General features: G+C 38.8%; 1 protein-coding gene across 14 annotated transcripts in view; it reads right to left on the bottom strand.

The window, feature by feature from the left end:
- CDH18 (cadherin 18) overlaps positions 1–12,663 on the bottom strand; it is a 536,769-nt gene that overhangs the window by 104,667 nt on the left and 419,439 nt on the right. The window lies entirely within an intron of this gene.

Raw genomic sequence — 12,663 nt, 5'->3', positions numbered from 1 at the left:
TTAATCTGAAATAGAGTAGATTTAGATTATATATTAGGACGAAATTCTTTACTGTGACAGTGGTTACTGGCACAGGGTGCCCATAGAAGCTGTGGCTGCCCCCGCCCTGGAAGGGTTCAAGGCCAGGTTGGACGGGGCTTTGAGCAACCTTGTCTAGTGGAAGGTGTCCCTTCCCGGGGCAGGGGGGTTGGAACTAGATGATCTTTAACATCCCTTCCAACTCAAACCATTCTAAGATTCTATGAGTCTATGAACTTCTCTTCCACAGCAGCAGTGGACAAAAGTTCTTGCTACAGAGTACAGGAGTCTCATCAAAGGAGGGCCCGTAGCTGAGAAAAAGAGATCTAACCCATTTGCTGAGAGCTGCCCTGATACTAAAATTGGTTTGCTCTCTTACAGTATGCTCCAAGAACACTCCCACCAGAGAGAGGAACTTCAAAGATGGAAGGAGACAGGCAGGTGGTGGCAGTGGAAAGATTTAACTATTAGACACATAGGTAATTAAGTCTGTGACATCTTAGAGGACACAGATTAACTTGTCTGCTACGTGTAAAGGTTACATAGGTCACCTAATATGTCTAGAGAGCTGGGAGGTGCAAGGGAGGACTCAGTACCCATATTTCATGTTGCTCTCATTGATGTAGAAAAGTGCAGGAAGGGTGCTCTGGTGGTTGGCTTCAGGGTCAGGACACTCAAGTCCAGGATCTCTATGGAAAATTTTCAGGTTCATATATAAAACCTGAGATGAAGGTAGAGATTCACAACCTCACTGTGTGGATGAGAGTATGCTGTAGAGAGGAAAAATTCTGGCAAAACAGGAACAAGGGAGCCTTCTAAAACAAGAGAAACCTGGACAGAACCATCAGGCTACACTTTAACAATAACGGAGCCAGGCTGCTGGCACTGAAAACTAAAAAAGTCAGAGAGAAGTGTTTAAACTGGGAGTGTGAAGAAATCTGACAGATACAGAAAAGGACCCTTTTCAGTCTGATGCAAATCACAGAGGAGAAATAACTATCATTTATTGTGCCTCTGAAAAGGCCAAGTGGGAAATAATCAGCACAATAACAGTAAATATCAGAAAGACAAGTCAAACCACTTACCAACACCGTAAAGAAATTCTATAAGAAGCTCAAAAAACTGTCCAGAAATGTTAAAGATGAGCTTTAGTGTACAAATATGTAAGGTAATACACTAGGGAAAAATTACCTAAACCCTGCCTATGCATACTGGCAGTTATGAATAAGGAAAACAAAGGTTTTAGTTACGGCTGGCAGTTCTACATCACAGGAATAATAGCAACTACAGAAATCCAACAGATCATTTGGCACATTAGAAAAGGTATTAAGAAAAGGACAGAGGATGACACTGTTTGACTCATTAAAACTTCATGTGCCCACATCTTGAGTACTGAGACAAGTTCTGGCCTTAAAATGTAAAAGCACATGTCTTAAGGTCCAGGCAGAGTTAAGTAAGGTACAGAAATGAACTAGTGAATTGATTGTTTGGTTCAGGTGCTTTGTGAGGAGGGACTAAAGAGGCTGATTTTCCTTGATCTATTGACTGAGAACTGCAGAAAGACATGCTCAAGGTTTACAGAATCAGGAAGGTAATGCATTTTGCTGCAAGAAAAATAGGATTGATACATCATGGTATTTTTGTAGTTTTATCTGTACTATTATTCAGTATTTCTGACAAAGACAAAGAGTCTTCAGTGAAATCTCAAAGTCAGTGGGTATCAGTAAGCTCTTCTGGGTAATAAAATGCAAGATAAAATAAACACTGAACTATTATTCACCAAATCCAACAACACTAGAATTGAGGACAACTGATGAAACTGAGGAGAGAATGATTTAAAACAGATAGAAAGTACTTCTTTAAAATGCAGGTAGTGAACCTTTGAAACTCGTTACCATAGGTTAGTACCAGCAGGTTAAGAAGAGGATAAACTCATGAACAACAGATTCATAACAGATAGTGTAAAGATTAGGCAAGGAGACACCCCCTTACAATCCTAATGAAACAGTTTGGGATGCTGGGAAAGTATTAGGGGAGTAGACTAGAGAAAGTTCACAGGCTAGTGTTACCTTAACCAGAATGTCCTCACTGACATTGTCAGAGGCAGGATACTGAGCTAGATGGACCACTACTCTGATCCAGAAGGCTTTTATTGTATCTGATTTCTTAAGACTTCTTTGTTCAACAGCATTTAATAGCAGTTATGTGGGGTTTCTACTTTCCATCTTCTCAATCAAGAGTGAATTATTCATGTCTTTAATAAAGTAAAATAAAATAAAATATATCCAATAAAATACAGGCGTAGGTCTAAAAGGAAAATTCAGTTCTAAGAGAAGATGGCAACTTTTGCTGAAGGCAAGAGTTGCATGGATTTTGAATTGCATTCACTCTGGAATCCAAAATACTGTGATGTTTTACAGTAATGTAAATAATACTAACAGGCTACGAGATTAAGGAACACACACACAAAGATACAACAACTGACGATTTTCATGTCATGTGGGGAAACAAAGGACAGAATACTAGAAACAGAGGACAATCTGTAGACCTGATCTGATCTAATCATGTCCCTTGGGCAGCTACTATTTGTGAAATGATAAGTCAGGAACACTACTTTCCAGAAACAGCAGCAGCTAGTACAGGAGTAGATGAGAATGAAAACTCAGCACAAAATTACAATGAACACAGCAGTGTTATTATACAGGACTTAAACACAGAAAAGAAGAATGAATTTTGTTAAATGGATTAGTTCATTTTGTTCACTTGGACTTAAGTCTTCACTCTGTCAATAATCAATTCAAAAGACAGCAACCAGTTTAGTCAGAAAGAAATTAATTTGGCTGGATGTGAAAGTCAGGGTGTGAAAGGATATTAAACTGGATAAAAATAAATAAATTGTACTTCCACTTTCTAGCAACATTTTTCTATTTACACAAATTAGTACAGTAAAATCCTATTATTATTAGCTTTTCAAAATTGTGTTTTCTTAAAGTTATTTGCCTTTGATACTAGGGACAACTAAAGGCGGAACTTGAAGCAGCCCTCCACCTTTTCATACAGCAAAATCTGAGGTTTCCTCTCATTCTGCAGTCCAGAAAATGGGTTAATGACAGAAGTCAAGAAATACTGCAAATTGAATATATCAGCTTATGACTCTATTATAAAGAATAAACACTACTTTATGATGATTTACTTACTGGTTATTTACTAGTTTATGATGATTATGACTAGTTTATGAAGTACTGCATCCAGCTATGGAGTTCTCAATAAAAGAAAGACATGAACCTGTCGAAGTGAGTCCAGAGGAGGGCCACAAAAATGATCAGAGAGGTGGAACCCCTCTTCTGTGAGGACAGGCTGAGAGAGTTGGAGTTTTTTAGCCTGGAGAAAAGAAGGCTCCGGGGAGACCTTTTTGCAGCCTTTCAGTACTTAAAGGGGGTTTATAAGAAAGGTGGACACAGACTTTTTAGTAGAGCCTGTAGTAATAGGACAAGAGGTAATGGTTTTAAACTAAAAGAGGGTAATTTCAGATTGGATATAAGGAATACAATTTTTATGGTGGGGGTGGTGAAACACTGGAACAGGTTGCCCAGAAATGTTGTAGATGTCCCATCATTGACTGTGTTCAAGGTCAGGTTGGACAGGGTTTTAAGCAACCTGATCTAGTTAAAGATGTCCCTGCTCACTGCAGGGCAGTTGGACTAGGTAATCTTTAAAGGTCCCTTCCAACATAAACCATTATATGATTCTCTGTTTCTCTCATTTCAAGTGTTGTATTTCTTCATCAGGGTAAAAGATAGAAGCCTCTATTATGCTTTTAAAATATCATCAGTATTTCTTAAACATGCTACAAAAGGGAAGTTTTACTCTAAAATTACAGATCTTTTCTTCATTTTACCTCACGGGTTGTCACAGGCAACTGTATCTGATTGGGAGCCAGTTGCTTATTCAGACATCACTGTAGGTATCCTGATTCACATCAGCTGAGTATCTGAGCATCACCTTTAACAACAATTTTATTTTCCCAGGGAAAGCACCCAATATGTTATCTCTGAATTGACTCCACACTGCAGGTATGAGATCATTATAAATGCAAAGCTTCACATTCCTTTATTAAACTACACACTTATCTAAACATGTGAGTTTAATCTTTCCACAAACTCAGAAATAGAACAGAAATAGAACAGAAATAGAACAGAACAGAACAGAACAGAACAGAACAGAACAGAACAGAACAGAACAGAATAGAATAGAATAGAATAGAATAGAATAGAATAGAATAGAATAGAATAGAATAGAATAGAATAGAATAGAATAGAATAGAATAAATTTCAGTTGGAAAGGATCTAAAACGATCATCTATTCCAACTGCCTGACTAATTTGGGTCTGATCAAAAGTTAAATCATGTTATTAAGGGCAACATCCAAATGCCTCTTAAACACTGACAGGCTTGGGGCATTGACCACCTCTCTAGGAAGCCTGTTTCAGTGTTTGACCACCCTCTAGGTAAAAAAATGCTCCCTAATACCCAGACTGAACCTCCTCTGATGCAGCTTTGAACCTTTCCTATATGTACTGTCACTGAGTACCAGGGAGAAGAGCTCAGACCTCCCTCTCCATGTCCCCTCCTCAGGAAGCTGCAAAGAGCAATGAGGTCACCCCTCAGCCTCCTTTTCTCCAAACTAGACAAGCCCAAAGACCCTTAGCTGCTCCGCATAGGACATTACTTCCAGCACTTCCACCAGCTTTGTTGCCCTCCCCCGGACACAGTCAAGGATCTTAATCTCTTTCTTAAATTGTGGGGCTCAGAATTACACACAGCACTCAAGGTGAGGCCACACCAACGCTGAACACAGCAGGATAATCCCCGCTTTTGACCAGCTGGTTATGCTGTGTTTGATGCGACCCAGGATACAGTTTCCCTTCTTGGCTGCCAGGGCTCACTGCTGAGCTGCAGGGCTCTTGAGCCTCATGTCGACCAGCACCCCCACATCCCTCTCTGCAGGGCTGTTCTCCAGCCACTCCTCTCTCGGTATAAACTCGTGCCCGAAGTTACTCCATCCTAGGTGCAGAATCCATCATTTGCACTTGTTAAATTTCATCCCATTAATCATAGCCCAATCTTCCAATTTATCCAGATCCCTCTGCAAGACTTCCTGTCCCTCAAGAGTCAACAGCACCTCCCAAGTTTGCTGATGGTGCATTCAATTTCTACATCCAGATTGTTGATAAATATATTGAACAGGACTGGCCCTAGAACTGAACACTGAGGAATGGCCTGTCACCAGCCAGATGTAGCCCCATTCACTAGAGCCCTTTGATCTCTGCCTTTCACACAATTCTTTGCCCAGTGCACCATAAGCCTACTCAGCCCACAGCTGGCCATTTTGTCCAGAAGGATGCTGTGAGGGACAATATCACCATGAGCCCACTCATCCCATAGCTGGCTAGTTTGTCCAGAAGGATGCTGTGAGCGACAGTATTAAAAGATTTACTAAAATCCAGAAATACTATATTCACCACCTTCCCTTCATCCATTAGACAGGTGACCTTATCGTAAAAGGATATCAAATTAGTTAACCAAGATTCTCCCTTTGTGAGCTCATGTTGGCGGCGCCTGATGATGGTATTACTCTTTAAATGGCTTTCAGTAGTACCCAGTATAGTCTTCTTCATAATTTTTCCAAGAACTGAGGTTAAACTGACAGGTCTGTAGTTCCCTGAGTCCTCCCTCACACCCTTTTTGTAGACTGGAGTAACACTGGCAGCAGGGACCTCTCCAGACTCCCAAGAACTTTGGTAGATGATCGAGAGGGATCCTGCCATAACATCTGCTATCTCCTTCAGAACTCTGGGATGAATTCAATCAGGCCCCATGGATTTGTGAACATTCAGCTGATACAGCTGGTCCCTTACAATTTTAGTGTCCACAAATGGAAGAATCGCTGTTTCCACACTCGTGGTTCTCTGACTCACAGGACTGGGTAGGCCAAGGCCTATCAGTATTATTAAAGACTAAAAGCAGTGAATGCCTCCACTTTTTCTTCATTCACATTACTCTGATGACCATCTTCAACAAGTATTGGTCCAATGTTTTCTTTAGATCTTCTCTTGTTATTTACATACTTTAAAAAGCCCTTCTTATTATCTGAAACAACACTGGCCAGTTTCAACTCAAACTGGGCTTTGGCCTTTTGTGTCTTCTCCTTGCAAAAATGAACCACAGCTCTGTACTCTTCCTACAAAGCCTGACCTCGCTTCTAGAAATCATACAGTTTCTTTTTCCTCTTGAGCTCCATGAGAAGTCCCCTGTTCAGCCAATCTGGTCTTCTGTCCCACTTACTTGACTTATGACACAGTGGAATTGCCTGCTCCTGTGCTTCTCAAAGGTGCTTCTTAAAAACTAACCAGCACTCACTGACTCCTCAGCCCTCAAGAGCAGATTCCCAGGGTACTCTGCTAAATAGCTCCGCAAAGCTGTATGTGAACTACTGATTTCTTGTACCTTGCTTTCGAGTTCTTTATTTAATTCAAATGAGCCAACAAACTGCCGTTCTGCAGTGGTATATGTTAAAAACATTATGAAGTTAATGTGAATAGAAATAACCCTGGAGTCCCCTTTATTCTGTAGTATCCTTTATAGTCTGCACCCGTCTCCTTTCTTTAACTTCTGAGTCTCTCCCTTTTCCTTCAGTAGATTTCATGCCCCCAGTTCCCCAACTCTCTGTTTTTGTTTTACATGGTCTACCTGAGGAGGGTCACTTTTCAGAAAGTTTTATCTGAGTATATATTTTCAAGGAACAATACTCCAAAAAGTTACAAGTGTTACCCATTGGAAAATAATTCTATTAAGGATACGAAGCAAATGTTGTTCCCAAATAAAGAGAAGAACATTTTCAGATGGAAGGTTTTAAAAATGATAAATATATTTACAGTTTCATGTCACAGTTTTTTATGTTTTTCTGACTTGTGTAAAAAAAAAAAGTTTTTCAATTTGCTGTATCATTATTGCGGTGTCAAATAAATTATTAATTCCTCACCACATGTTTCAGGGTTTTTTTCAGCAATTTAAAACATTTCCTTCAAACTGTTAATTTAAAATGCAAATATTAACAATTTAATTAATATTAGATGATTTGCTACTCCTTCTGGATATAAAACATATGGCACATATCCACTGTAATAATAATAAAAAGTTTCAGAATGAGGACAGGTTTCCTGCTAAACTATTTTGTGTCTCACCTTCTTTGTTTTTGGTATGTGACACTCCACACTGGTACAGCCTGAGATAAGGAAGGTATAAAAATATGAAATCAAGCCCCATATGTGGCAGTAAAAACGTATCTTTAAGGAATATTAATAATATGGGAACCTATGGGAATATTCAAAATGGCCATATAAGTTGAAAACATGATTAATATACAAAAGATAATAATTTATCAGTTTTTAACACAGTAATATACCAAAGCTTTGACAACTATAAGCAACAGTGTTCATTAAGTTTTGAATAAATACAGATCTCTGTAATTACCTGCAAGAAATGCAGAAATGTAAAAACTGCATACAATTAATGCACTACGTTCTGCTTCAAAACTTACTGTCATAAATTTGAATTAACATCATGAATGCTAATATCACTTTCTAATACTTATTTTTTTCCACTGTACCTTGCTGTAGTCTTCCATTTTTTTACTTCTAGGAATCACCACTCAAACGTTTTCATTCTCATTTTTACCTCACCATGTTTATATATTTTTTTACACACTATCATTAAATAATCATCTGGAAGAAGCTATCAATCAGCATTATTAGATTAAAAAATAATTGGACTCCAAAGATTTAGGTAAGAGAATATACCCTTTATTTTCCCCTAAATGAGCTCAGTTAAAAAGACAATAGTAACAAGTAATTTTGCATGTTTTATAAACTTTCCTACATGTTTTGACTTAGAGAGATATATTTCTGACCTAGAAACTGCCATTTCTGTATTGGGTGAGACTGGCTAGAAGTAGCATTCTTGATCCTGTTGTTTTGCATAAGTGAGAAGGGACTGTAAACACCAACAGCAAATTAAGTTTAACAGAAGAATAGCTAATGAGAAAAAATTGTCTAAATGGGCAGATAAAGCAGAAAACAAAATTGATAGGAATAGAAGATTTAGTTCAGTGAAGTCAGTAGTTTTAATGCTACAATACACAGCTGAAGGTGCTATATTTGTTCATTTGTATACACATTACAAGGGTTTGTATGCACACAGTATAAGAAAGCACATCCAGAGAGATTTTTAAAACTTCTCTCAGGTGACAGCAAGCCTTACCCTGGTATAATATGAAAGAGATACTATTATATGAAACACCAAATAATGTAAATGACTGAAATTTCATTCAAAAAAGAGACTGTCTGAAAAAGTCAGAATTCAAATATAACAGCATATGTGCTTATAAATGTCACAAATCTCCTTTTCAGAGAAGCACTTATTAACAGGGGAAAAAAACAACACCACCTTTTCTCTTCAATATAAACTTACTTATTAATTAATTTATTTAATTAATTAGTATTAGGATGGGAGCAGATTACAAATCAAAAGTATATTCATAGTAATGCCTGGTGAAGACGATTACCCAAAAAGAAATGAGCCTTGGCTAAAACCAATGCTTTGAACCAAGCAGTAAAGGAATCTATGCTGGGGCTTCCACCTCTCATGGGTATATTCCAGTCACTGATTACAGAGTATTTGTTTCTATTAAAACTGTTCTACTCTGCATGGGACGCTCCCCCGAGTCAGTGTGGGAGTGGAAAAAAACTACCACAGAAAGTTGGAACACCATGAAAAGTAGATTACATTTAGTTCCTGATTCACGGAGGAAAATATATAAAAGGACAATACTTTAAAAGGAAGTAACTTTGATTCCAAATCACTCCAAATCATTAAGCCTATTTTTTTTTTCTTTTTTTTTGGGGGGGGGGAGGGGTGGTGGTGGTGGTGGGTTGGAGAACAAAAACAAAACTACAAGTCTCTTCCCCAAAAAGAGCAGTGACATTTTATCTTTAAATATAATTTCACTTCAAATGACAATTTCCAGGGAAATCGTAAGTACTAAATTACCAGCAATGTCTACATAAGTTACATTTTTAACATTTTATTTTTTTCCATGCATTTCTAAAAAACACTTGAGGATAACTTCATTTTTAAATACAAACATCACATTCTAAGCTAGCAAACAAAACCCTGTCTTTGAATGGTTTACAGATTATGGCCATGAAAAGTTCATACAGGAAAACACCTGCATTTTTCAGAAGTTCTGTGTTTTTTTCAAGCTGTAATACTGCAGTAATGTCATCTGGAACAGTAAAGAGCCACAGAGACACTGATCCAATCACCTCGTGTACTCATCTATATATACAAACATCTGAGTCTGCTACACTAAAAAGGAAAATAAAATAAAAAATAAAATAAAATAAACCAAAATAAAATAAAACAAAATAAAACTTTTTTTTTTTTTTTTAAAAAAAAAAAAAAAGGTAAGTGCTCTTCCACTTTCTAACAGCAGGAGAAAGAGCAGTTCTCTGGAATACATCTGTAACCACAATTCTGTTTTTGGTATTTGCATAGGATTTCAAAAGTGATGTGAGTTCCTGGCTGAGAGAAAAGGTTTGTTTCAGCTCTGAACTGTACTGGTGTAATACTTACTGTTTAACACATAAGCTTGAGTTTTGTCAGTATGACATCCCCCTCCTGCCCGCTGTCCTTTATGCACATCCCAAAATAATTGTTACTTCATCATCATGCAATGATAGCAGGCTGTCCTGGGTTGACTGAGTGGTGGAGTTTTTTGGTGGCAGGGGAGGGGGCTATTGGGGCGGCCCCCTGTGAGAAGCTTCTCGAAGCTCCCCCAGCTCCACGTGAGCTCCACTTCTGTTTGGGAAATTGAGCCAATCGGCTGCGCCTCTGCGATAACGTATTTAAGAAGGGATGTGGTGACGGGCAGTCGGACTTGTGAGGAGGAGTTGCTGCAGCTGCGTGAACACCAAGGTCAGTGGAGGAACGGAGGAAGAAAGGAGGGGGGAGGTGTGCCGGAGCAGAGACCAGGGGAGATGGCAGGGCGGCCCCCCTGCCACCCATGAAGATCTACGGTGGAGCAGACATTGATTTACAGCCTGTTGTTCCTGCTCGCCTGATCAAGGTTCTGTGCCCGAAGAAGGCCGGGGTCTCATGGGAAAAGGTAGCCCCGCTGCTGTAATTCAGCACTGGGAGGATTGCAGCATGCGGGGGAGTCCCACGCCAGAGCAGCTTGGGAAGGGCTGCAGCCGTGGGAGGGAATCCAGTCGGAGGAAGTTAGTGACCCATGACGGAGCAGTGTGGGGAACGCTGCGGCCCATGGGAGGAATTCAAGTCGGAGAAAGGTTGTGGAGGACTGTCTCCTGTGAGAGGGGGACCACGATGGAGCAGGGGGAACAAGTTTTGGACACTCCCCTCACCGAACATGAAGGAAGTGGCAGTGCTGACTGCCCCCCCATTCCCTGCCCCTGTGCCACTGGGGGAGGAGGTAGAGATATCGGGAGCAGAGCTGAGCCCGGGAAGAAGGGAGGGGTGGGGGGAAGGTGTTCTCAAGATGTGGCAATGCTTCTCACTGTCTTACTCTGTTATGTGTTGTTAGTGTCTGTAATAAATGTATGTTCTTTTTTTCTTCCCCTAACGAGTCTGCCTTTTGCTCGTGATCATAAAAGGGGGATTTTTCCCCCATCCCAGTCCTATCTTGAACCCCAAGCCTGGCTCTCTGTCCCTTCTCATTGCCGGAGGGGAAGGGAGAGAGAGCTGCTGCATTGTGGTTGGCTGCCAATCAGGCCCAAACCACGACACAGGCAAAATCATTGAGGAACAAAGTGCTCCACAGCAGAGGAGAAGATTTTCATCATGTTACAGGTATCAATGCCAAATGTATCCTCTATTATGTAAAGAAAATTTGGCAAAAGTTCAAACACAACATTTACATCTTTATATTAGGGAGATAAGAATTAATGAAGTGGCAAGCTAAAGGCACATGTATCTCCACATCTAACTACAAAAAAACCCTGAAAATCCAAGTCATTAACTATTTTATTGATGTCATTAGATTTATATGACACTCACACATTCATCAGTGTCCTAAAGTGAAATGACCTACTATTAACATAAAACATGAATGATAAAGATGATAGCTGACACAAAGATTTACTGGAACATATGTACCATGAATAATTAAGAGCAAATATTGTAAAATCAGAACATTCAAACTCTGTTTATGATATATTAGCATGTTTATTATATATTAGCATGACTCCATTGGCTTTATTAGTAGTGTGGTATTTTTTCCTATTTGTCCATGTGAAGAAGAAACCAAGCCAACAATTCTTACTGCAAGAGTAATAAAATCATTTTGTACTTGTCACAAAAAAACACAAAATTGATAGCAAGTGGGAATGATGATGTGCAAACACATTTCCCAAGAAATCAATAATGAGTGTCTTTTTAAAATGTCAGACGAAATCTCTACCTGGTTAAGACACCATTTATGCTATCTACTGTATCATCTAACCACAGTGAAACCTTCTGAGATGTGAAGTAGTATGTAAGCGTTCATAACCAAGGAGACAATACAGACAAATGTCATGTCCATCTAAGACCAATTCTGGAGATATAACATTTGAATTATTAGTAACACAACAGGGGAGAATTAATATAATCGGATCATCAAAAACATGTACTAGAGTTGTCAACAATAATGCATATGGTGTCTGCATTAAAATGACTGATGATTTCATTGGCCAACCCATGTTACACATCCAACATAACAGTGTCCACTCACATAGTAGTAATGAAAAAGGAGTGCCTGAATTTTGGTTATGTATTAAATGTACTTCCAGTCATCAGAGAATGAAAGTATATCAGAAAATAAAATAACAGAACATTTGGTATGTCCAACAGCCCACCTCATGCCTTTAAGCGAGGAAACCTAGAAACAGGGACAACAAAATTTTTGGTTCCAGTGACATTTTTCTTTTGTACCAGATCTGACAGACAAGATTTTTATAATGGTACATGGTTAAAAAAAAAAAAAAAAAAAAAAATTCAAAGAAAGGTATTGCTTACCTAAATACAGTCCTAAGGGAATGTATCTCTAGCCTCACAGACTGACAAATTATAGCTACTATAATGAAATACTTCAATTTTATTTCAGCTAAGATCTTCATTCATGATTTCATTTTGTTTTGCCTAGACTAATGCAGTAATTTCTTTCAGTTTCTTAAAATCTCATTTTTTTAGTGCAGAGATGTGAAATATGCATAGTTTACATCAATCCCCAAGATCATTCTTGTTCTTCTTCAACATCACATTCGAAATAGTTTTTGTTCCTGCAATCCTGAAAATAATAGCTTCCTAAACATTCTCAAAAAGTACTTTAGTTGTTTTTTCTATCTTCCTATTTGCCTAAACCCCTTTTTATTCTTTAATACGGTCATCCTGTTGCTGGTAATATCCCACATTCCACCCTTTTGCATACTTCTGTACCTCATGGCTTCTTAATTTTATAAACCCATGCACAGTGTTTAGTCTCCTATTTGTAATGAAGATGGCAGAAAATTCTAAGCCTAATATACAAGCA

This window comes from Tyto alba, unplaced genomic scaffold, assembly GCF_018691265.1.
Source record: "Tyto alba isolate M040663 unplaced genomic scaffold, T.alba_DEE_v4.0 Super-Scaffold_48, whole genome shotgun sequence".
NCBI classification, from domain to species: domain Eukaryota; kingdom Metazoa; phylum Chordata; class Aves; order Strigiformes; family Tytonidae; genus Tyto; species Tyto alba.
This window is presented reverse-complemented; position numbering and strand designations above follow the sequence as displayed.